The sequence below is a fragment of the Chiloscyllium plagiosum genome, unplaced genomic scaffold, assembly GCF_037043375.1.
Source record: "Chiloscyllium plagiosum isolate Xiang-an unplaced genomic scaffold, Cpla_swu_hap1 HiC_scaffold_23, whole genome shotgun sequence".
In the NCBI taxonomy this organism is placed as follows: Eukaryota; Metazoa; Chordata; class Chondrichthyes; order Orectolobiformes; family Hemiscylliidae; genus Chiloscyllium; species Chiloscyllium plagiosum.
Window position 1 is genome coordinate 33,871,603 of NW_028270161.1, and position 24,705 is coordinate 33,896,307.

The following is a 24,705-nucleotide window of genomic DNA, read 5'->3' on the forward strand; positions in this document are numbered from 1 at the left end:
ATAATCCGAAGTGAAATACAAAAGCCTGACATTTAGCCTCTTTATGTGTGAGTTTTCCCCACTGCTAATTTAGAAAATGCAATCCTGATTTACTTAGGTCTATTTGGAGAACAACTGGTTAGTTAAAAATGGAAACATGATTTTGTGCCTTAGCTTTCTTGTTCTCCAGTATTCACTAACTGGATTATTTTAGCAAACTGTTTTATGTTGCTGTAATTCTGCATTAAATTGACCAGTAAATGGTAGCATTTATGCCTGTTGATGCCAAATTTCCTGTTTTGTTCATCTTAAATGTGCAAACATGAATTGAAAAGTGATATCCCATTAAAACACACCATTGGAGTGTTCAGGTTTTGGAAAACTAAACATGAGTCATACTGGTTAAGGTGATGATGATTCTACCTTTATTTATTCCAACTGGGATAATTAGCATTTACTTTGGGTCAGACCTGCCATCAATGTGCATACTGTGGAGAAAATTGTGAAGTGTTACGTTAGCGATGGTAAAAACACTGAACAACGTAGAAGAGCTTTGTTTCTGAAAATATATGTTCTCTGTTTATTGATAGGCAAGGTAAAAGTAAAGTCATCATAGTCCCACTAGAGAGCATTGACTGGTGGTGAGTTTAACCTTAGGGCCATTGCACAACAGCTGAATGCGAGATTGAGATGGTAGGACTTTCATGGTGACCTCAGCCAGTCTGAGGAACTGAACTCACATTATTGATGTTACTCTCCATCTCAAACAAGCCATACAGCCAACTGAGCTAACGGACAGATATATATCAGTGGAAATGAAACAAGGAAGAGAGAAAGTGTCAGCTGGAAGGAAGGAATTTTGCAAATAATACTTGTTTAAATGTGACAAAGGAAAAATGACTTTCACACCTTTGGCTCACCAAGCAGCCTGTGAATGAGGTGTGCTGTCTGAGCCACAGAGACCAGCAGATATCATCAACCATTTGCTACGGTTTATCAGCAGCAATGAATTTCATCAATCCCTTCAATTTTTAGGGCATACAATCCATTGAGGAATCAGTATTTGGGAATCTAATATCAACACTTCTGTAAAACGAAGCAGAGTTCAGATCATAAAGTGAAAGTATCTTATTTATTTTTGCAGTGATTTGATGAATTTGACACATACACTTTTCTGCATTATGACAGCTGTGTGGTGGATATCCTGAGGATCAAGGAGGAGCTAAATACACCCTGACTAGATACTCAACTACAGGAGCAATCATCCCAGCACCCACAAATGGAGCTGCTAAATAAGCCACAACACACTGCAGCACCCAGGGACTAAGAGAAGCCAAGGAAAAACACCTATACAACATATTCAGGAACAAAGGGTATCCGGTAAACAGAGTCCACAGACTTCTACACAACAGACCAAACAAGAAGACACAACACGCCCAGAGATCCTAGTCACCCTGTCATACATTAAAGACATCTCTGAGATAATGAACAGATTACTCCAGCCCTGAGGTATCATGATAGCCCATAAACCTACCACCACACTGAAACAGTTCCTGATGAATTTAAAGGATCCTGTACTACCAACCAGCAGAACAAACATCATACACAAAATATCCTGCAAGGACTGCAACAAACATTACATTGGACAGACGGGCAGGAAACTAGCCACCAGGAAACATGAGCACCAATTGGCCACCAAAAGACATGACCAACTATCACGAGTATCCATTCATAGATGAAGAGGGAAACCAGTTCGACTGGAACAATACATCCATCCTGGGACAGGATAAACAAAGACATGCACTGGAATTCCTAGTGGCCTGGCATTCAAACCAGAACTCCATTAACAAACATATCGATTTGGACCCCATTTACTAACCTCTCAGAAAAAGAACTGGAAGTGAGATCACCCATCACAACAGACCAAGTCAGATAAATAATAAGTGGGATAGAACACCAGCACTTCATCGAAGGCTCATGTTACCTAGCATGAAACATCTGAGAGCAAGTCTACCAGCTCAGCGAGCAAACTTACAACTAGAGCTAAATAACTATAAGCTTTTTCCTTCATCAGTCACAAATGTCTACATTGTTTATGTATGCATTATAAGAGGAAGCGATCCCTTAGTGATAGCAACATTTGTACATGGTCATAAAACCATAGATTATCAAGAAGGTCTGCTATGTAATATCTGCAGCTATTGGAGATTGACCTACCTCATTACCGATGGTTGCATTTGGTAAGAAGCAAAAGCTCATTACTTGCACAGACAGACATCAGTCACTCGAGCAGGAACACATTAAAGGGACAGAACTACTTCTAATGTGCATGTTAACTGTAATCCATACATTGAGCTATTTCAACACATTTCCACAGGCCCGTAGTATTAATTTAACTCATGTTGCAGTGACATAACCAGTTTGGGTCAGATGCCCATTTCAAATCTGCACAACATTAACTTCAATGAAGAGCAAAATGGGGGAATGGATGCAAACTGGATAACAAACAAACAATTTTCCCATATTAGTTACGCATAACCTCTCTGTACTTGTACTCTATGACCCTATTAATTAAGACTGCAATACTGTCGGCTTTATTAAGAGCTCATGTTAGCTATTCCACTAGCTTTAATGATGGTCCATATACACCCAGGTCTTTTCACTGCTATTCCTTCAGAATAGCATCCCTTATTTTGTATCAAAATAGAAATTGCAGGAAATATTCAGCAGGTCTGGAAGAATCTGTGGAGAGAAAACCAAGTCAATATTTTGGGTCCAGTGACCTTCTTCAGAACCAGCTCTGAAGAAGGGTCACTGGACTCAAAACATTGTCTCTGCTTTCTCTCCACATATGCCATCAAACCTGCTGAGTTTCTGGGCTATTTCTGTTTTTGTTTCAGCTTTCCAAAATCTACCATTCTTTGTTTTCAGTTTACCCTTTATGTTGTCTTTTCCTGTTCTTTGTACCATGGCGTATCACCTCACAAGTTTTCACAGTAAACTTCATCTCCCAGCTACCTGTCCACTCCACCAGCGTGTCAAAGTCGTTTTGAACCGCATTGTTCTCTGTACAGTGTACAATGTTCCGACTGATTTTTTAAAAATCACCTGCAAATTTGTGAATTGTCCCCAGCACACCAAGATCTAAGTCATTTCCATGTGGAAAAACAGGGTCCCCAAAACTAACCCGAGGGAGCTCCACTGTGAACCTTGCTCCAGCTTAAAAAATACCTATTTACCATTACCCTCTAGCTCCTATCTTTCAGCCAATTTGGTATCCACATTGTTGCTGTCCTTTTCATTCCATGAGCTATAATTTTTCAGCTTTTTTTTTACTTTGTTCATGAGATGTGAGCATCACTGGCTAAGTCAGCATTTCCTAATGGGTGAGTGGGCTGTAAAGAGTCATCCATACCACAGTGGATGTGGGGTCACACATAGGCCAGACCTGGTAACAACAGCAGATTTCCTTCCTTAAAGGATATTGGTGAACCAAATGGTTTCTTCTGGCAATCAACAGTGGTTACATGGTCACCACAGGCAAGATTTTATTCCAGATGTTTGGAAAATGGACTCAAATTTCACCACCTACAAACTCATGTCTCCAGAACATTACCCTGGGGTTCTGAGTTACTAGCACAGTGGCATTTCCACCACCTCTTCCTACTTAGGGTATTGCATCAAACACCTTTTGGAAGTCCATGTACCTCATATCAATTGTGTCACCCTCATCAACCTTCCTTGCTACATTTTCACTAAAACCTTCAGCAAGTTAGTTAGCCAGGATTTCCCTTCGCAAATCCATGCTGACCTTTCTAAATTAACCCATAATTTTCCATTTGGCTATTCATCCAATCTCGAATAAAATATTTCTGTAAGTTACCCAACTGTGACTTGTTCAAAACGGTTGGGCTTATCTTTAATTTTTTTTAACAAAGGTATAATGTTTGCAATTCTCCAGTCCTCTGGCATCACTTCCAAATTCAGGGAATAATGAAATATTATTGGCAGTGCTTCTGCAATTTCCACTCTCACCCTCTTCAAAATCCTGGAGGCATCTCATCTGGTCTTGGTATTTTAGCAACTTTAATTATTGATAATTACCTATCATTTTCTTCTTACCAATTTTAAATGCCTCTAGTGACTGGGTTTTCTCCTCTGTCACCCTGGCTTCATTAGCACGGCCTCATAAATAAAGACACATCTGCCATGTTCCCTGCCTTTAAGTGCAAATCAATTTTCTGTTGTACCCTAATCAGCGGCATTGGTCTTTCTACTATCTTTTACTATTGATGAGCCGATACAAGACTTGTGGATTCCCCTTTATGCTGTTTCCCAGTCTTTTCCATGATCCCTGGTTGCTTGTCTTACTTACTTTATCACCTCCCTTCTGAACCTTTTGCATTCATATTAGTTCTCAATTGTATCGCTCACTTGACACCTACCATAAGCACACTTTTTCTTCATTATCTTTATTCCCACCTCTTTTGTCAACCAGGGAGGTCTGGAATTGTTTATTTGCTTTTTCGTTTTGAGGGAACATACCTTAACTGTGCCGAACTATCTCTTCCTTGTAGGTAGCCCATTTGGATCCAGTCTCTTCGATCCAGCTGCATTCTTGCCCCATTGAAGTTGACATTCTTCAGTTGTTTACTTTTACTCCAGTTGTCAATTTTCATTTACCATCGACATTCTGAACCCTGATACTTTGTAAATTAACTCATGGGATTTGTGCATCACAGCCTAGGTCAGTATTTATTGCCCAGAGGGCAGTTAAGAGTCAAACATCTTGCTGTGGGTTTGGAGTCACATATAACCCAGACCAGGTAAGGATGGTAGATTTTTTTTTTCCCTTAAAAAGCATTAGTGACCCAGGTGGGTTTTGATGGCCATCATTAAATTCTTCATTCAAACTTAATGAATTCAGGTTCCAGTACCTTCTATGGCAAGTTTTGAACCCGGGTCCCTGGAACATTATCGAAATCTCTGGATTTATAGTCCAATGATAATAGGCCATTGCCTCTCCTCCAAAACGATCACTGTCTCCTCAATAATGCCCCACTGCCCTTGAGATGTTTGGCTCACCTCATTCTCCAGAACCAGGTCTACCAGTACCTATGTCCTTGTTGGATTGGACACAAACTGCTGTAGAAAGTTCTCTTCAACTCAATCCAGGAACACTTGCTCTTGTTACCCTTAACACTACATATTTGGTTAGTTAGAGACCCCAATTTTAACTACTCTATGATGTTTGCACCTGTATGTAATTTCAATTCAGATCTGTTCTTGTATAACCGGCCTACTACTTGATGGTTCATAAACTACACTGAGCAACATAATTATACACATTTTATTCCCTAGCTGTCGCCAGATTGATTCTGTCCTCAAACCTGCTGGGAGTTCCTCTTTCTCCAGCATTGCAGTGCACTTCTTTAGTCAAAAGCATCACCCCCTTCATGCTTTTATTCTTTTTGCATTTTTTTGAACATCCTGTAACCAAGAATATGCAACACTCAATCCTGCCCCTCTTTGAGCCAGGTCTCCTGTTCTGGGTTAGATGTGGGGTCCATCAAGTAGATTTCACATGTATCCACTCCAAGCCTACTGTTGAGAAAAACCATTTCAAACAATTTTTTTCAAAAGTCATCAATTCACAGGCCTGTGGACGTGTTGTTTTGACACCATCAATGCCCAACCCCATAATGTAATGACCCCCTTCTGGAATTCAGTGAGAGTCATTTGAAGAATGCAGTTGCAGCTTGGAAGGTCTGGTGGCGCTGTAAATTGAATCCTTTACATTTCCAATTTATAATGCCATGAGAAACATAATTTGTATGACATAAAATCAGGCGAGTAATATGCAGTGCGTCCAGCTAAAGAACTTGTGAGGGATTTCAAGACATTTTCATGGCCCACATTCATTTACCTGAGCTCAGACAGATTCTCGGCCTGAATTCAGCTCCCTGTGGGGTATTCTGTTAGTGTGAAAAGCAAGAAATTCAATGAGATCGCCAGTTTTATAGAGTTTGCAGCAGTGTCTTAAAGGAAAGATATGGAAGCATCAAACTGGAAAGATGTACAAGTTACAAATAGCAGCAGAATTCAGTACACCAAATGCAATAGTAGTCTTTAAGTATCATAACCCATAATTAACTGTGCCAAATGCATTTTATCATTTTCTTAGTGTCATTATGCTGCTAAAGAATGTTACAGTGGGGGTCTGCTGAGGTAAAGAGAGCACAGACCTAAACCTTCCTTCTAACAAATCTGACCAATGGGTAAACACATTTACAATTGCTCACTTACCTGTCAATAATTATTCAGTCCCAGATATCTTATTCATAGGAAATTAACTAACAATCCAGTCAATGCAGGATTAGGGTTGGAGGTCAAAATATGGCCCTGTTTAAATGGCTATAGCTGCTATATTCAGGTACATAGAAAGATGAAAAATCCCAAAACCACTTTGACAGCCACTGAGAAAAGTTGAAAGTGTGAGGCAAGTGGAAGGAAGTATAGGATAGCAGGTGGATGGGTGAGTGATGAAAGGATGGGTAAGAGGTAGAGTGGTAGGTGATCAGGTTGGTAGATGGACAGATAAGGGTGGCAGGTGTGTGATGATGTACAGTGGGTCAGGTGTCCAGAGAGCTGGTCAGTGTGAGTAATCCAAAGGTCAGTATTTTAGAGGTGAGTTGGAGCAGGTTTTAATACCTTTAACTTTTCCTTGCTAACTATTAGGGTAAGTAAGTTGGAATGCTCCCCACCCCAAGTCTCGTACTCTAACTCAGATTTGGAGATTTTTTCAGAGGATGTCAAAATTCATTTAATTGCTCAACAGAAGTTTAAACTTCTCAGGCAGTTGTGTATTAACACTTTCCAAAAGGTCATAACTTGCATATTTCAGGGTACATTCAGTCTCTAACTGTCTAGAAACTGGAAGATCTAAGCTGCTAGTTTAATTTAAGCAACATCTTACGATGGTTCATCTTGTTTTGAGACTGAAAGTGCAAGCTCATGTGACGTGCATCACTTCTTCGGATGAAGTGTAGTGTGCCTCACTAACATAGCACACAGATTCAATGGTTGATGCTACATTATTTAGCTTTACCTGACTTCAGCCAAAGATTACTTTAAGGAATATGCAAACCACAAACTAATCTAGCACGCAGTGACAAAAATAATGTGTATGGTATCACGATGTTACCCAATCCTAATGAACAGGTATTGTATGTGATGCCCATTTTTCCTGGGTGATCTGGCCACTTTGATGAAGATTTGTCTGAAAGTTTGAACAGGAGGGAACTAAAGAGTTAGGCAGGGATCTTAATCAGTTGAATTGCTTCACGTCAGTTTCCACCCAACATTGAAGATCAAATTGGAATGTGGCAAGTGGCCAGAAAGAGAGGTTGAGAAGGATATAAACTGCTTCCTTACTCTTTCATACATCATGAGTCATTAAACATAACTAGTCAGTGAAATGGATATTTCCTTATTTTCAACCATTTCACTTTAAGGGCAATAAGTTTACTATTTAAAGTCAAACTACATTAGACATTTATTAACTTTAGCACAAATGTAAAGAATCCAAACTTTGTCATCTTTAAAAGAAACTGAATTTTCTAATAACCAGCACTTAGTACTTACAATAACAACATTTGAATCAGTGCAGATGACATTAAGTGTAATGCAGAAAATATCTCATTAATACACACTAGGATAAAGCCTGCATACAAAGTGTTTGCAGCTATGTCATATCCTGGCAATATTTCATATATTGTCATAGTTGAATTGAATTAGCTTTCTTTTTATATGTACTCACATGAGTAAGTTTACAAGCTGTAATGCTAAAAAGGTATTGAAAGAACAGACCTAGTAGGACATGACATTTGGATGCTCTGTAACGTTTAGCATCAGAATTATAACCCATGTGCAAGAAGAAAAACCACATGTGAATTTCTTTCATTGTATAAACATGGGAAAAAAAAATTAACATTCATTATGTGTCTTAGATTCCCTCAGGGGCTGAAAGAGCATCTGCCAGAACTTGACTTGTGGACTCTCAAATCCCATTGAAGAAAGAATTGCCAGTAAATTGGTGACTGTTTTGTCTGTAATCATTAGAAAGTGATTTTGAAAAGGTGCAATGCATGCATTCACTGGTGTGGCTGGTCAGCATCCCGGGAGAGTGACATCTTGCTGATATCATTGTAGATAGCTGTTCATTAGTTTTTTGTTCATATGCTCTACTGCATTCCTGGTTTCGATAAAGAGACCAGATAGATTCTTTGCACTTTCTCTAAACTCCACCCAAAATACACTCCCTTTGGGCTAAAGAAGGATTTAAGTCATACTGGACTTGAATTTTCAGCTGGTGACTTGACTTTAAAGTATTCATCCCATGAGAAGCATCAGTTAATCCCTCATGATTAATGTTTCATGTCTCAATGATTGACACCCAAATTCAAACCGACGCTTTTGAAATAATATCAAATAACCTTCTTTCAATTCATCATGTGTTTTATTACAAAGGAATTGGTGTTGCTATTTTCCAATAAGTTATGTAATAAACTGCACTGTACAGGTCTTCATCACAATAAAACCCTACAAGTATTGTCTCAGGATTATAATTAGTCAAATTGATATTGAGCCAAAAGAAAGATTAGGACATATGACCAAAAGATTAGTCAAAGAAGTATTGGAAAGGAAATTCTTCAAGCACCAAAGTGATTGAAATAGCAATGGTGCAAGAGAGTAAGCTAGGACTTTGGAATATGTTGAGTTCATCATCATCAGACCCAAGGACCTATCAGTTTTGTCTCAATGGCAAGAGAGATTCAGAAGGTATTAAACAGCATCCTGTCAGCCATGACAATTCCAACACAGCTTGGGTTTTTATTTTGTGAATTAGAAATGCTTCCTCTGTTTGTGATTAGAGTCATGGAGTTATACAGCACAGAAACAGACTTTTCTGTCTAATCTGTCCATGTCAACCAGTTATCCTTAACTGATCTAGTCCCATTTGCCAGCATTTGGCCCACATCCCTCTGAACCTTTCCTATTCATTTACCTATTCGGGTACCTTTTAAGTGTCGCAATTGTACCTGCCCTCTATCACCTCCTCTGGCAGCTTGTGCCATACTTGCACCACCCTCTGCATGAAAAAGTGCTCCTCAGGTCCCTTTTAAATCTTTCTTCTCTCACTTTAAACCTATGCCCTCTAGGTTTGGACTCCCCTACCCTGAGGAAAAGACCTTGACTATTCACCCTGTCCGTGCCCCTCTGTATAAAGGTCAACCCTGAGGCTCCATGGAAAATTGCCTCAGCCGATTCAGTCTTTCCCTATAGCTCAAACCCTCCAATCCCAGCAACATTTTTGTATATCTTTTATGAACCCTTTCAAATTTGACAACATTTTTCCAAAAGCAGGAAGACCAAAATTTAATGTAGTGTTCTAAAAGCAGCTTCACCAATGTCCTGTACAGCCTTAAAATGATGTCCAAACTCCTATATTCAGTTCTTTGACCAATGAAGGCAAGCATACCAAATGTCTTCTTCAATACCCTATCTACTGCTTTTAAGGTTTCCTAGTAGTCCATCATAACTCCTTCAGTCACAACCAGCCTGAGGAGATCCAGTTCTTCAGCTCACCACATGATCTCAGTGATAGCTCCCAGCTGACAAAAGGAATCCACAAAATGCATGGTTCATGATGACCATCTGGGACCCATTAACAGAGGTAGAGGAATGAGCTGGCGGCCATAGACCAATATTGATGCTCTCACCTAGGCCAGATTTTCCTCAGAACTTGCTCCCTGTGATGCACGCGTTGGCTGGTGCCTGAAGTATTTGTAAGTAATCAGTCAACTCAATGATTTCATATGTGTTGTCTTCCACTGTTGCCCTGCCGACCTTCATGCCAGTGCTCCTGCAATACACATCAGGACTTGTGCAAACCTACAGGAAAGACATAAGGCTTGAGGGTGGAAATAAATGAGTATTCATTCAAGAAATATCAGAATTTTAACATTCAACTACGCATAGCTCTTGGTGAAATTACAAACATTTGAGGCCTTTGGCATGTGTTCCTGCATGGTGCTTGCTCCCCTGTTGTTGAGACTGACAGGGAGGAATCTGCTCTGTTCTTTGATGCTTGTGGCCACATCCTCTGGGTTGCTGTATCCATGAGGGATCAATTGTAAACTGTCCCTTTGCACGTGCAGGGATACCACTAACCTTAGGAGAAGCAATGTGTTCTACACTGAGACATGTTACCACCAAGGCACTTGTATCTGTGTTGATGGATGGGGTGCTGGAATCATGCAATGTTGCCTTCTCCAGGTGTCTACCACCCACCGAGCAATTTATTTGTTCATCCATCACCTCTTGCTGTCCCAACAGCATTTACCAAATGCAACAATGAATGTAAGATCTGTGTCCCTTCCATTTTGGAACTCTTGATAATTGGGTTGAATTTTACAGGCCACATTTTAACTCCATGCAGATCTCAGATAAACTAATGTCACAGTGAGTCAGATGCACATCCAAGGTGACAGAAAATGGGTTGAGATGATGTCAGGATTCTGTGGGCCAACTTGCTGCCAGTAGTTGGTGGAGATTTGCACCTCCTGGCCAATATCCAGCGCTCGAGTGAATGGGAGAAAGTGGCTTCTGGAGAAATTAGTGAAGAAGTGGCAGCTCGGAGATTGCAAAAGGCTACATTTGTCTTTTCCCTGTGGAACCTCGAGGACAATTTCGGTCCTTCTGCTCCCACAAAGGGCAATGCCACCTATCGCCTTAGTGACCTCTAATTCACTCTGTATCAGACCAGCGCCATCATCAGATCCTGAGCTGCACGTTTGAAAAAGAAACCTCTGGCTTTGAGCAGTCATCTTAGATGTTTATCCAGATGTGAAGAGAAAATAGTCCATATAATCTGAACTGGTTTTTAACAGTTAAACAATCGGAGATCTTTTCACTGTAGAATCCACTGATTTGCACTGGAGAGATTATGGCTAAAAATCACTCCATTTTAATCATACGGAGAGTGAAAGTTTATTTTTAGAACTACTATACTGTACTTATTTGAGAAACATGTAGAATAGTAGCAGCAACATATAGTTAAGTACGAACTATGGTGACTGTGATTTTGTACAAAATTCTCAAGATATTGCCTGAGATTGTGAAGTAGATTTGTATCAAGCATGTCTGTGCTGAATAGAAATGTCCTGCCAGTTTCTGAGGGAAAATGAAACTTGGTCAGGCTGGTTATTCAATGCTTTTTGGCGCATTCAATTGGGGCACCCCTCCATATTAACATCACGGGATCACGTTCAGCTAAAGTCGTCCTGGCCCAAGCTGAATGCTGTCTCTACAAGAATAAAATGTAAATGGGCTATTTATTTTTAATTCAAGAAAATTGTATCTCTGGGGATGGTATTGCAGTTATTTGGTTCAGTTCAACGATCTTTAGTGGAGCCAAGACGTATTTAAATAGGAATTAATACTGTTTTCAAAGCCTGGACCTATCTTTCCTCCCCTCTGTTGAGCAAAGCAATCATAATTTCACCTGAAAGCAAAATACTGATCCTACCATTTACAAAGCATTTTTGTTTAAATTTGATTAATGCAGCAATTAGCTTGTGATGTCAGCACAGTACTCATTAGATAACTATCAGGTTCTTTGTTATTGTAGTCCAGAGCATCACAAAGTCAAGTTTAAGGACTGTGTGGTATTATAATAGATCTCTATAATGGTAATCTCAATCAGTTAGTGATGAATAACAATGGATCTAAAGTTAACAAGCCTTTTTTTCCCCATGTGTAAATTTATATTGGAATCTAAATTATATTCTCGAGAAGCTGTTTTACCTTTTGTAGGTTAGTTGGGTTTTTGGATTAGTCAGATTAATTCAAAATGCTCTGCAGAATTTTCTCCCTCCCCATCATCCAAAGGTAGTGATTTTGAATGGCAGGGTAGGACATTTATTCAGGGTAGTAAATGGGATCATGACATCTTCCCTCCTACAGGTCTGTGCTGAGGATCAGTGAATGTCCTTCTCATCCCACTGTTGTTTACGGCCCTGAGGTGGCTAACTTAATGCCCACTAAGAGGTGTTATCCTTCTACTGTCATTAACCCACAAGTAAGCAGAATGCTCACTATGAATGACAAAGAACGCAGGGTTCCTCATTCACTTGAGGAGGGTATTCCTCATTCAAAGGCACTCAGTACATGATCAAAGGAACAGACATCGGGAAGAGATGGTCCACTGTGAGTCATACCCCTCCCCAAACTCCTGATACAATTGATACAACTACATACAAAAAGTACTTGAAATAGCACAAATGCAATTACTTTTGTTACCAGTCATGTAATGTCTCAATTTTAAATTTTTCATCAATGTTTTTAAATCAATTAATGGCCTCACTTTTTCTTCCTTCACTGTCATTTCTTCTAGTTCTCAGTTGTCTGAGATAATTGCATTTCTCCAGTTCTAGTCTCTCCAGTTCTAATTTCTCTGCCACTGGCATCCAAGCCTTCAGTTTCCGAGACCCTATTCTCTGGAATTCTCTTTCAAATCCTTTCCATCGCTCTGTCCTTCTTTAAGTCACTGTAAGTCTATTTACTCTAATATCTCTACATATGGTTTGGTTTGTTAGCTGATGCATGTGTGTAACTCTTTAGGATGTTTTATTATCATAAATACGTTTTATACATGTAAGTTATTGCTGTTATATTAAATGCATTAAATTCATGTCTGCTAATGCCAATCATGTTTTCTTGATGATGAAACAAATTTGCTTGGTCCCTCTGGCTGTATTTGTGACCTTGCAAACACCTGTATAAAGGGAATGGTTTGGAAAGTGTTAATGTAGAAGTTGCATTAAGCACCACCCAAGATGATGATGTCACAATATCTTTGGGCAGAGAATCAGACATCAAGTGTGAGGTCCTGACTGAGACAAAAGTATAATCGCTAGTTCCTGATGGGATGGTTTTAATGATGCCTAACCCATTGATGCTAATTACAGATAGAAACATAGTAAATAAGAGCAGGAGACGGCCATTCAGCTTTTTGAGCCTGATACATTATTCAGTATGATCATCCAGTTGAGTACCATGTTTCAGCTTTCTCTCCATACCCTTTGATTCCTTTAACTCTAAGAAGTATATCAAATTTCTTCTTGAAAACATTCAAGGTTTTGGCCTTAGCTGCTTTGACTTGGCAGAGAATTCCACAGGTTGACCACTCTCTGGGTGAAGAAATTTCTCCTTATCTCAGTCTGAAATGGCCCAACCCAGGTCCTTAAATTGTGATCCCTCCTCGATCATTGGGAACATCTTACATTTACCGTGCCTAATCCTGTTAGATTTCATGGATTTCTATGAGATCATCCCTCATTTTGTTGAATTATCTAATACAACTATACTTGTTATGTAATGCATTTGACTCTTCATGTTAAGACTCTACAGGGATCTACCATTGATAATTAAGTAGACTGTTAGACTCAGCAGAGAAATGAGGATTGAAGGCAACCAGAGTCCACTATGACATGGGCTGGATTTTTGAAATCCTCAAGGTAACAACAGTAGAGGAAATCCATTAACCCCAGGTGAAAAAAATGTCTGAAGACAAGTGGGTATATCACTTTAAGAAAATTACAGTGTTAAGAAGACACAGACATCAAAATTTATAGCAGTCAACCGTTCTTGTGGGAGCACTGAGCAAAAATCAAACTCCAAAAAGAAATCAGCTCAGAGCTGGTTTAAAAAAAGTGCAAGAAAAACTGTAGGTTAATAAGAAAATAAAAGAAAGCCACATCAGGAAGAGTGAGAGTCCTTCAAGTTGAAGGCAGTAGGGAGCAAATGGGGGCTCTGGGAGTAAGTTTGAGGTTTCTGATGGCAAGAGGAAAGACTTATACACAATGGAATAAAGGCACAAATGTTCAAACTTGGAAGGACAGAAGATAAAAGGGTTTGTTTGTCCTTTGAAATACATCTAACTGCCATCTTAAACAGGCTCCATGAGACACAACTATAGTAGAAAGAAGAAGGGCCAAGACAATTAATTTATACCGAGGCTGGACTATCAGAGGAGTGTCAAAGCTTACTAAGGGCAGAGGAAAACTCGCAAGACTTGAAGAGAAAGTTTTGCATAAGAAAGTAATTGGAAGAATTTTAGAACACGTAAACTCAATTTAAATCACAATTTTTAGAAAAGACATTTATTAAGGCCTCAACAACAGAGATTTGTTTTTACAAATGTGTGAGGGGAAGCATATTGTGTTGTGGGCCAAGAACAGCAGGAAAGCATCCATTTTGAACGTGTTGAAGCAGGAAACATCCATCCTGGCTTCAGAATAAGGGAAAGCAACACTGGAATTGTTGAGAACGGCAGGAAAAGCATAACAGAGAACAGAGTTTAAACATTTGCAGACAATTAAAATGCAGCAACTTTTTCCATATTACAGTTTTGTTTAAAGTATGAAGAAACTTTTAAGACAAGAGAATGTAAACATCATTGACTTAATGCAAGAGTACACTTTTAAAGACAGCAGATTAGAAAAAAATTTTGAGATGTGACAGCTTTTTGTATTTCTTTATTTTTGCATGGGACGTTTGCATTTTTGGCAAGTCTAGTATTTCTTGCTCATCCCTAGCTGTCCAGAGAGCAGGTAAGAGTCAACCACATTACTGTGGACCTGGGTTCCCTTGTAGATCAGGTAAGGACAGCAAATTTTATTCCCTAAAGGACATTAGCAAAACAGAAGAGATTTTACAACAATTGACAAATGTTGCACGGTTGCAATAATTGTTTTTTTTTAATTCCAATCATTTATTAACTTCAAATACAATCAGCTGCTGTGTGGTATTTGAATCCATCTGCTCAGAGCAATTTCTCAGGGCCACTAGCCCAAGATTACAAGACTAGTGATATTACCATTACTCGACTACTTCCCCAAAATTCAAAAGAGCTTTCAACAATAGCACACTTTTTATTAACTGGCACCTATGAGACCAGTAGTGTACTGGTTGATCAAATATCCCAGGTCAAGAGGTCCAGATAATCAATGTAAAAACACACATTAAGTAATAGAAAAACAGAGATCACTTAACTAATAATACAACTTTGCTTTAAATAAAACTTACCAGCAGAGAGCCTTCTCACTTGCACCCTCAACTGACTACTTGAACATCGCAGAGATCGCGAAAATATAGCCCATTTCTGGTATTTGAGTTGCATAACTTTTGCTGGTTTATCAATAATGTTTGTTCACAAGATGTTGGTTAAATCAAAGTTTGCTGTAATAAGAAAAATTAAAACCATTAAGAAGTGAAAATAGAAATGAAAAATATTTAATATCAGAGATATGCCAAGCAGAATACAGATTTGGACATCTTGCAGACAACAACTTTTAAATCACAAAGTTGCTTCTCAATTAATACTGAGGCTGAGCAAGTTCATCTGCTATTGTGTTAGCAAGCCAAATAGTAGATACGATGTACAGAAGTGGGGCAGAGCCTTAAAACAGCAAACATGATACAGGTTATATACAAAAAGAAGGTAGGGCAATAGAGCACAAAAGAGCAATTGCCATTGCAATAAATACTAGAAGCATTCAGAGAGGATTCAAAAATAGCTCTCAATCAACACTACTCAGTTTTGAGCCTAAGCACATACATGCCTTGACCTCAACATTCTTGCTGCAGTAGATGGAGTTCAACTCATTCTAAGAGAACAACTGGTTTCGAAACAAATTGTTGTCAAATGCCTGATTAAGAGACAACTGGTAGAAGATTTCATTGAACTTCCTCAACTCAGTGGAACATAAGAATAAGAATTCATTGTGATTACGTAAAATGGTATGAAAGAAATATTTTATATTGCCAAGAAGAAACAATGGCCAGCAAGCCAAAAAAGACTCAGGCAAGTTCAACAAGAATAGAAAATGACCAAGAATGTATTGCTATTTGCCACTACTATGTTGACAGTCTAGTTTCCTTTCAGGGAGACATATTGGCCAGGATGCATTTGGGGCACTTCGACATTGACAGGTTTACAGCAAGGGCTCAGTCAATGTTTAGCCAGAGATCACAAAAGAGATTAACTTATTACAAAATCTGAATGTGTATAGGATACGAAGCATCCAATGCAGACGATAAAGCATTCTCAAAGAGTTGTGAAAGCTTCAGACTGTCTCCCATGGTGAAGTCAAAAACTTTGGAGTAGTGGTAAATACAAAAGTGGTTATACATGAATATATAAGTATCAACTAAGGAAAAGAGCTTGAGATGAGATGTGTTATAATGTATTTGTTCTGAAAGATTTAACAGAGAAAATGCACTAGGATCTGTTAAAACAGATGTCACATATTATTTGAGTGGAGAATCCTAAAGTCTAGCATGAGGTCCCAATGGAAACAGCTCTGGCTCCTGTTAATTGTAATTATTGTTAACAAGTTAATGTTAATTATACCTATTGTTACCATGCAAAGAATGACATTTTGACATGTAAAACAATTGATTCTTTTTGTTAAGTCCCATGAATGGTCTCTCCTCTAACTCTGACAATCGGACAGAACCTTAGACTCAGCACAAAGATTGCTGCAAATGACCTACCCCCAACAATAAGCCACCAATGGGTGGCACCCAGAGTTCAATATGACCACAATTAACAGGAATAAAAAGTTCATAGGCTTTGGTCTGTCATTATCTGCAATGTGCTCAACCCCACCAGTGACTCAGAATCCCACAGAATCTGCATGTTAAACAAATAAACATTCTAACAAATTGTGCTATCATTATCTCTTCCTATTTTATCATGACATTATAATTTCTCAAGGACTTTGCCAATAATTTTGTATTAAGGGTTCTTTCAATATTCTGATATCCTTGATGCCATTTGTGGGTTTTAGATATGATGGGGAGGAACCAGAGATGGACTGGCATGGACAAAGTTAAAAATCACACAACAGCTCAAGATAACCTAAGGTTTTATATAAAATAAAGTGACATCTCAGCTCAGACAATGCATTAAAGGTGTCAGGTTGGAGTCTGTCTGTATCCCAAACTTGAGTCAGACTGGTTCTATTTCCAAAATAGGAATACATAAAATATTCCATGGATTGATTGTCTGCATTGATTGCCTGCAGGTTGTGTGCTTTTTGAGCAAAATAGAATATATCAGCAAATATAATTCTGCAAATGCAAATTCACCCTAGAGACATATGTGTGTGTTTGCGTGCATGAGAGAGAGAGAGAGTGAGAGTGAGTCTGTGCAAGTAAGTGTCAGTGTGTGAGGGCATATGTGTTTGCTTGTGTGCATGCTTGGTAAAATGTGTGTGTGAGTGTGATAAAGTAAAAGCCTGTGTGAGGGTGTGTGTGTGGGTGTGAGTGTTAAGGGAGACCGTGTGTATGAAAGAGGATCTGCAGGAGTGTGTGAGTATGTAAAAGTGTGTGTGTATGTGTACTTGTGAGTGTGTGTGAGAGAGAGTGCATAGTGTAGTGGGGTCACCTGTAGATTAGATTCCCTACAGCGTGGAAACAGGCCCTTTGGCCCAACAAGTCCACACTAACCTACCCAGTCCCATTTACCTCTGACTAAAGCACCTAACACTGCAGGTTATTTTGCATTGCCAATTCACCTGACCTGCACATCTTTGGACTGTGGGAGGAAACTGGAGCACCTGGAGGAAACCCACACAGACAAGGGGAGAATGTGCAAACTCCACACAGACAGTCACCTGAGGCTAGAATCAAACCTGGGACCCTGGCACTATGAGGCTGCAGTGCGAACCACTGAGCCACCGTGCCACCATTGTAGCATGACACGAACCCAAGGTCCCGGTTGAGGCCATCCTCATGGGTACCGAACTTGACTATCAGCTTCTGCTCGGCCACTTTGCATTGTTGCCTATTCCCAAAGTCTGCCTTGGAGAATGGTCACTCAAAGATCCAAGGCTGAATGTCCCCAACTGCTGAAGTGTTCCCTGACTGGCGATTGTTGTGTGGTGTCCATTCTTCTGCTGTCGTAGCATCTGCTCAGTCTTGCCAATGTACCATGAGTCGGGGCATCCTTACCTGTAGCGAATGAGATAGACAATATTGGCCAGGTCAATGGGTACCTACCGCGTACACGGTGGGTGGTGTTCTCAAGGATAATGGTGGTATCTATGTCGACACTCTGACACACCTTGCAGTTGCCATGATAGGGTTGTATGGTGTTGTGGTCGATGTTGTCCTGAAGGCTAGGCAGTTTTCTGAGAATAATGGCCTGTTTAACGTTTGGCAGTTGTTTAAAGGTGAGAATTGAAGGTGTAGGGAAGATCTTGGCGAGGTGGTCATCCTCATTGATAATGTGTTACAGGCTGCAAAGAACATGGCATAGCTTTTCAACTCTCGGGAAGTACTGGACAATGAAGGTACCCTATCAGTCATGCCCAGTGTTTGTCTCCTGAGAAGATCATTACGGTTTCTCACTGTGGCACGTAGGAGCTGACGATCAATGAGTTGAGCATCGTACCCTGTTCTTGTGAGGGCACCCTTGAGCACCTTCAGGTGTCCATCACATTCCTCCTCATCTGAACAGATCCTGTGTATGCGTAGGGCTTGTCCACAGGGAAAGGCTGTTTTAATATGTTGAGATTGGAAGTTAGAGAAGTGCAGCGTTATGAGATTAGCCATGGTTTGCAGTAGAGTGAAGTACTGAGGTGCCCATCCTTGATGAAGATGCATTTGTCCAAGAATGAGACAGATACTAAAGAGTAGTTCAACGTAAGTCTGATGGTGGGATGAAACTTGTTGATATCATCGTGTAGTTTTTTCAGTGACTCCGCGCCATGGGTCCAGAGGAAGAAAATGTCATTAATATATCTGGTATCTCATGCTGGTTGGAGGTCTTGGGCAGCAAAGAAGTCTTGTGCAAACTTGTGCATAAAAATATTGGCAAATTGGGGTGCAAATTTGGTTCCCATGGCTGTTCCATGTGCCTAGATGAAGAATTGGTTGTCAAAGGTGAAAATGTTGTGGTGGATGATGAAGCGGATGAATTGTAGCATGGTGTTGGAGATTGGCAGTTGTTGGTACTGAGTACTGAGGCTGTTGCAGTAACACTGTCATCGTAGGGGATGCTGATGTAGAGTGTCAAAACGCCCATTGTGACAAGGAATGTTCCCGGTTTGACTGGTCAGTGGGTGCTGAGTTTCTGTACAAAATCTGTACTGTTGTGACAGAAGCTGGGGGTCACTCGTACAATGGGTTTCAAGATCCAGCCTACATAGCCAGGGAGGTTCTTACATAGGATCCCATTGCCCGATAGGATGGGACTTCCGGGTGTGTTGGCTTTATGTCTCTTCCGAAGGCAGTAGAAGTCCCCTACATGAGAAGTACATGGAATGAGAGTGTGTAGGGAACTTTAAAGGTGTGGATCAAAAGTCTTGATCAATGTGTTTGGTTCATGGGTATTCTATAGTCAGATCGGCCGGTAGTTGCCTGTAGTGTTCCTGGTTGTTAAGTTGTCGGTGCACTTCCTTGCAGTAGTCCATTCTATTCTGAATGACGATGGCTCCTCCTTTATCTGCTGGTTTGATGACAATGCTGGTTTGATGACAATGTTTGTTTGAGAGCATGGATGGCATTGCATTGTGATTGGGTGATGTTTTGCTCTACCTTGCGGGTGTGGCTGATGAATCTGGCATTTATATATTTCCGGACGGGTTTGAGCATACATGTCAAGCTGAGGGCAGCGACCCTCCGGTGGGATGCAAATCGACTCCTTCTTTGATCGCTCCTCCAAGGATCTCTCTGATGACTGTTCCAGTTCATCGGTTGGCTCATTGGGAACGCTGCTGACATTTTGGAAGAATTCCCAAAGTCTCATTTGTCTGAAGAATTCCTCCGTATCTGCCACTAGACTGATGAGGTCCATTTTGGTGAGGTTGGGGGGGGGGGGGGGGGGGGGGATGTTTGCGGGGGGATACAGTACAAATTAAGCACTCGGCTGAGAACTTCAATCTTTCTGGTTGAAAGGTGTGTTCTGATAAGTTGACGATCAATTTCCCTGTGGTGATAACGTTCAGATAACTTTCAGGTTTTAGATGAGCAAAGGCTGCAACATTTAGGCATTCTCACCATAGTATTACAGATGCCAATTTGAAATTGTGGTCATGGTATGTGATATGATTCACTGATAAAGCATAGCAGGGTGCTTAGCTATCTCCCATGTCAGTTACTGTGGAAAGTAAATGGTGGAAGTGCTATTTGCTTTTTAAATAGTGCTAGCTTCACAAAGCAATGCAAATGAAGTCTTTGAAAGCGCTCTCTACGGGGGACCCCTACTGAAACATGATATTATATCTACTGATTGCCTCTATGATTCTTTGATGTGTAATCACGGCAGTCCCATCTAGTTAGCATAAACATGTCAACTGCTACTCATCATTTTTTTTAAATGATTGCCTCTAGGGTTAATGATAGACACTAAAATTAATCTTTACTCCGTGGCTCATTTGTTGTAGAATCCCTGTTCATGCCATTTTTTTCATGTCTGATTTATACCAGGGATGTTTCAACCCATTGCTGGTGTACGAACACTGCTAAGGCAGGGCTATATGAAGCTAGAAACAGAGAATTGGTTTCTCACTTGAGAAATGCAGAACTGATGCAGATTCTAAGCCTTAACCTGCAAGCATTATTCTACTAGTTTTATTTTACAAGTTTTATTTTACTAGCATGCTGGTGGGCCACTGGAGGACCAATAGAAAAGGAAACAATTTTATGTTTATGTCATGCTCTCAGGTCCTTTCAAAGCACCTTATGACTAATGGGTTGCTTTTGAAAATTCAAAGTGCTATTCTCTAAGCAATGAGGCAGTCAATGAGGAGTATCACAAAACTCCTAATTGGTAAATGAGCATATAATCTATTTCATTGCCGATATTGCTTAAAAGAAGAAAGCAGTCATAGAGGCATAGAGTCATAGAGATGTACAGCATGGAAACCGACCATTCGGTCCAACTTGTCCATGCCGACCAGATATCCCAACCTAATCTAGTCCCATATGCCAACACTTGGCCCATATCCCTCTAAATCCTTCCTATTCATATAACCATCCAGATGCCTTTTAAATGTTGCAATTGTACTAGCCTTCACCACTCCCTCTGGCAGCTCATTCCTTCCCGCACCACCCTCTGCATGGAAAAGATCCCTTTTATATCTTTCCCCTCTCATCCTAAACCTATACCCTCTAATTCTGGACTCCCCACCCAAGGGACAAGACTTTTTCCATTTATCCTATTCATGCCCGTCTTGATTTTATAAACCTTTATGAGGTGACCCCTCAGCCTTCGATGGTCGAGGGAAAACAGCCCCAGCCTATTCACCCTCTCCTTATAGCTCAAATTTAGTTGCAGATGGAGTTTAATTTCGATAAACGTGAGGTGCTGCATTTTGGGAAAAGCAAATCTTAGCAGGATTTCATCATTTAATGATAAGGGCCTAGGGAGTGTTGCTGAACAAAGAGACCTTGGAGTGCAGGTTCATAGCTCCTTGAAAGTAGAGTCACAGGTAGATAGGATAGTGAAGAAGATGTTTGGTATGCTTTCCTTTATTAGTCAGAACACTGACTGTAGGAGTTGGGAGGTCATGTTGTGGCTGTACAGGATATTGGTTTGGCCAATTTTGTGTACAATTCCGGTCTCCTTCCTATTGGAAGGATGTTGTAAATCTTGAAAGAAATCACAATTGTGTAGTATACAGTAATGGTTCTGAAAAAGTTAATGTTAAAGAGTGCCTTTGTCACTGTCCAAACTAATGGCCATGACGTGGAAGTGCCGGTGTTGGGCTTGGGTGGACAAAGTTAAAAATAACACAATGCCAAGTTATAGTCCAACAGGTTTATTTGGATGTACCTAATGGTTCTGGATGTAGGTTTGCTCGCTGAGCTGAACAATTCGTTTTCAGACTGCCATACCAGTCATAGAGTCAAAATACCTTGCAAGAACTGTAACAAACACTACATTGAACAAACAGACAGAAAACTAGCTACCAGGATTGCATGAACATCAACTGGCCACAAAAAGACATGTCCCACTCTTACTCATATCCTTACATACAGATGAGGAAGAACACCACTTCAACTGGGACAACACATCCATCCTAGGACAAGCCAAACAGAGACATATATGAGAATTCCTAGAAGCATGATATTCCAATCAGAACTCTATCAACAAACATGTTGATTTGGATCCCATTTACCACCCCCAGAAAAAGAACAGAAAATGGCATCACCATAGGAAATGATATCACCACAGGAGACGGCATCGCCAACCTTAGGAAACAAAAACACATAAATAGAAAGTGGGCTACACCACCAGTGCTTCAATCGGAGGCTCACTGAAGATGTTACCTAGTAGGGTGACAAAAAGTCTGAAAACAAACCTTCCAGCTCAGCGAGCAAACCTACATCCAGAACCTCAATTTGAGCCACAAATCCTCTCAAACCTCATTGGTACCGAAAGGTGTTACACAGTCATGGGTCGAGATCTAGAGAGTCTAATATAAGGTCCCAATGGAGACAAACATTCTATCAAAGTCTCGTAATAGTCTTTATACTTGTGTCTAAACATTTAATTTAACCTTTGCCTACTCTTATACAATAAACTACATCTTGTGGCAAAGACATGTATGTCTTCTCATTAAGACCCAATAACATTAGTCATCTACGACTGTTCATTAAATACTCTAAGACTCAGCAATAGAAAGAAAGAGTAGCATGGTTACTCTACCCCAACCACATGCTGCCAGTGGTTATTACTGCAACATATGAAATAGTAATTGGTGGTAGAAACATTCATAAATGTGTCAAAGGTAACTGGTGAAGGAGTGCATTCAGTTCAACAAGAAAATAACTCAGAAACAAAGTGTGCTTATTACTTTAAGAAGATTACAATTTTAAGAACATCCACACAGCCAGTCAGCAGCTAAAAGCACATAAAATGGACAAGCAGTCAGCAACATCCCAAAAGAAAACCTTCATCTCAAATTTGAAGACAGGTGCAGAACAAATCGTGTGAGCTGGGAAGAGAATAAAAAAGAGGCATACTGGGAAGTTACCCTGTGAGATCATTTTGAAGTTTTGTGAGTAAAGTTAGAAAATTCCATGAAGAAGAAAGAAAAGCTTTGAAATGATGACACAAAAAGCAGACTGCGAAGTGTTGAAGTCAAGTGGAATGTTACTGTCAAAATAAGTGTCATCACCATGGCAAACGAGTTCCACAAGGCAAGGTTACAGCACAATGTTACTTTATGCCAAAGGCACAGTATAAGAAAAGCTGTTGTGTATATTTAAGATAACTAAAGGGAACTTTAGAAAATTTTGAAGATATAACCTAATGGAAGAAAACAGAAGAATTTTAGGATTATGATAACAATGGGACATTCATAATTTAAACTGTGATTTGGGGAAGATTTTTTAAGGCTGAAGCAACAGGAGCTGATCTAAAAGATGTACATTGTCTTTTAGAGCACAAAGGACAGAAAAAATACAGTGCATACATCAAAGTGGAAAACCTCCATTTTGTCTGGAGAAGGTAAGAAAAAGCTCCAGAATGTGAGAACTGTTTTAATTGTGAGTAATGACGTTTAGCTATGCCACACCTTTAAAACAATAAGCCACTCCAGAAGATGTGCCGAAGTAGGATACAGTTTGAGAGCAGCAAAAGTGATCAAGGTTGTGCAGGGAAAGGGCTCAAAGTGCAATCGTTACTGGAATATATATGAGAAGTATTTCTGGGCAAAAGTGATGATTCAAACAACCTGGGTTTGACTGAAAATTATTCATGTCAATGCCCATTCATGTCAATGGGCAATTCATGTCATTAATTTTAGGTTTGATACAGGGTTGAGTGCCATTATGCTATCAGATAAAATAACATGCTAAGGAAAGAGAATTGCAGCCTTCAGAGATGAAGTTATATGGTGTATGAGGCAAACTTCTCATGAAAAAAAAGTTATTTTATAAGTAACACTGTAACTTAAATTGTGTCACATTGTAAAGAATGCACATGTAGCTCATCGGGATGGGACCATTCGCCACAGGAGATTCACCGCTGACGCTTAGCCACCATTGGCCACTGAAGACAATTCGACACCGCACATAAGTAGTATATTTTGAATATTGGTGATAGCGTTTACTTGCTTTAATAACCATTTATTTTTGTTAATAGAATTTTTTTTATTTAACAACATTTAAAATGTTAGAGAACAAGCATATCTAAACTATATAAAATTGTTGTTATATTGGTTAAGCTAGTGTTTGCGTTGTTTCAGTAACAACTTATTTTCATTACAGGAGAGTTTTTTTTTAAGCTTGTATTTTTAAAATATATTTCCTTTTTCTGGTTAAAGTTTGTAACTCATTTTTATATATAAACCAATAAAATGATATTTATTTTACCTCTCTTTTTATCAATATGTAGTATGTAGTTGTATAAATAAAGGGGACTGAGAAGTATGAAAGAACAGGTGGGAGGGAAAACAATCAGTACATATATATATATTTCCGGTGGCGGATAGTTTCCAGAGGCCAAACGACCCTAATGGAGAAACGCTGGTGGAGAACTGGCAATGGCTAATCATCGGCGGCGAATCATCACCAACCCTAGCTCATAAACCTCTTGCTTGAGTAAAAAGGCAAGTTTTGCCCTTCACCATTTTCAAAAGAGCAAAG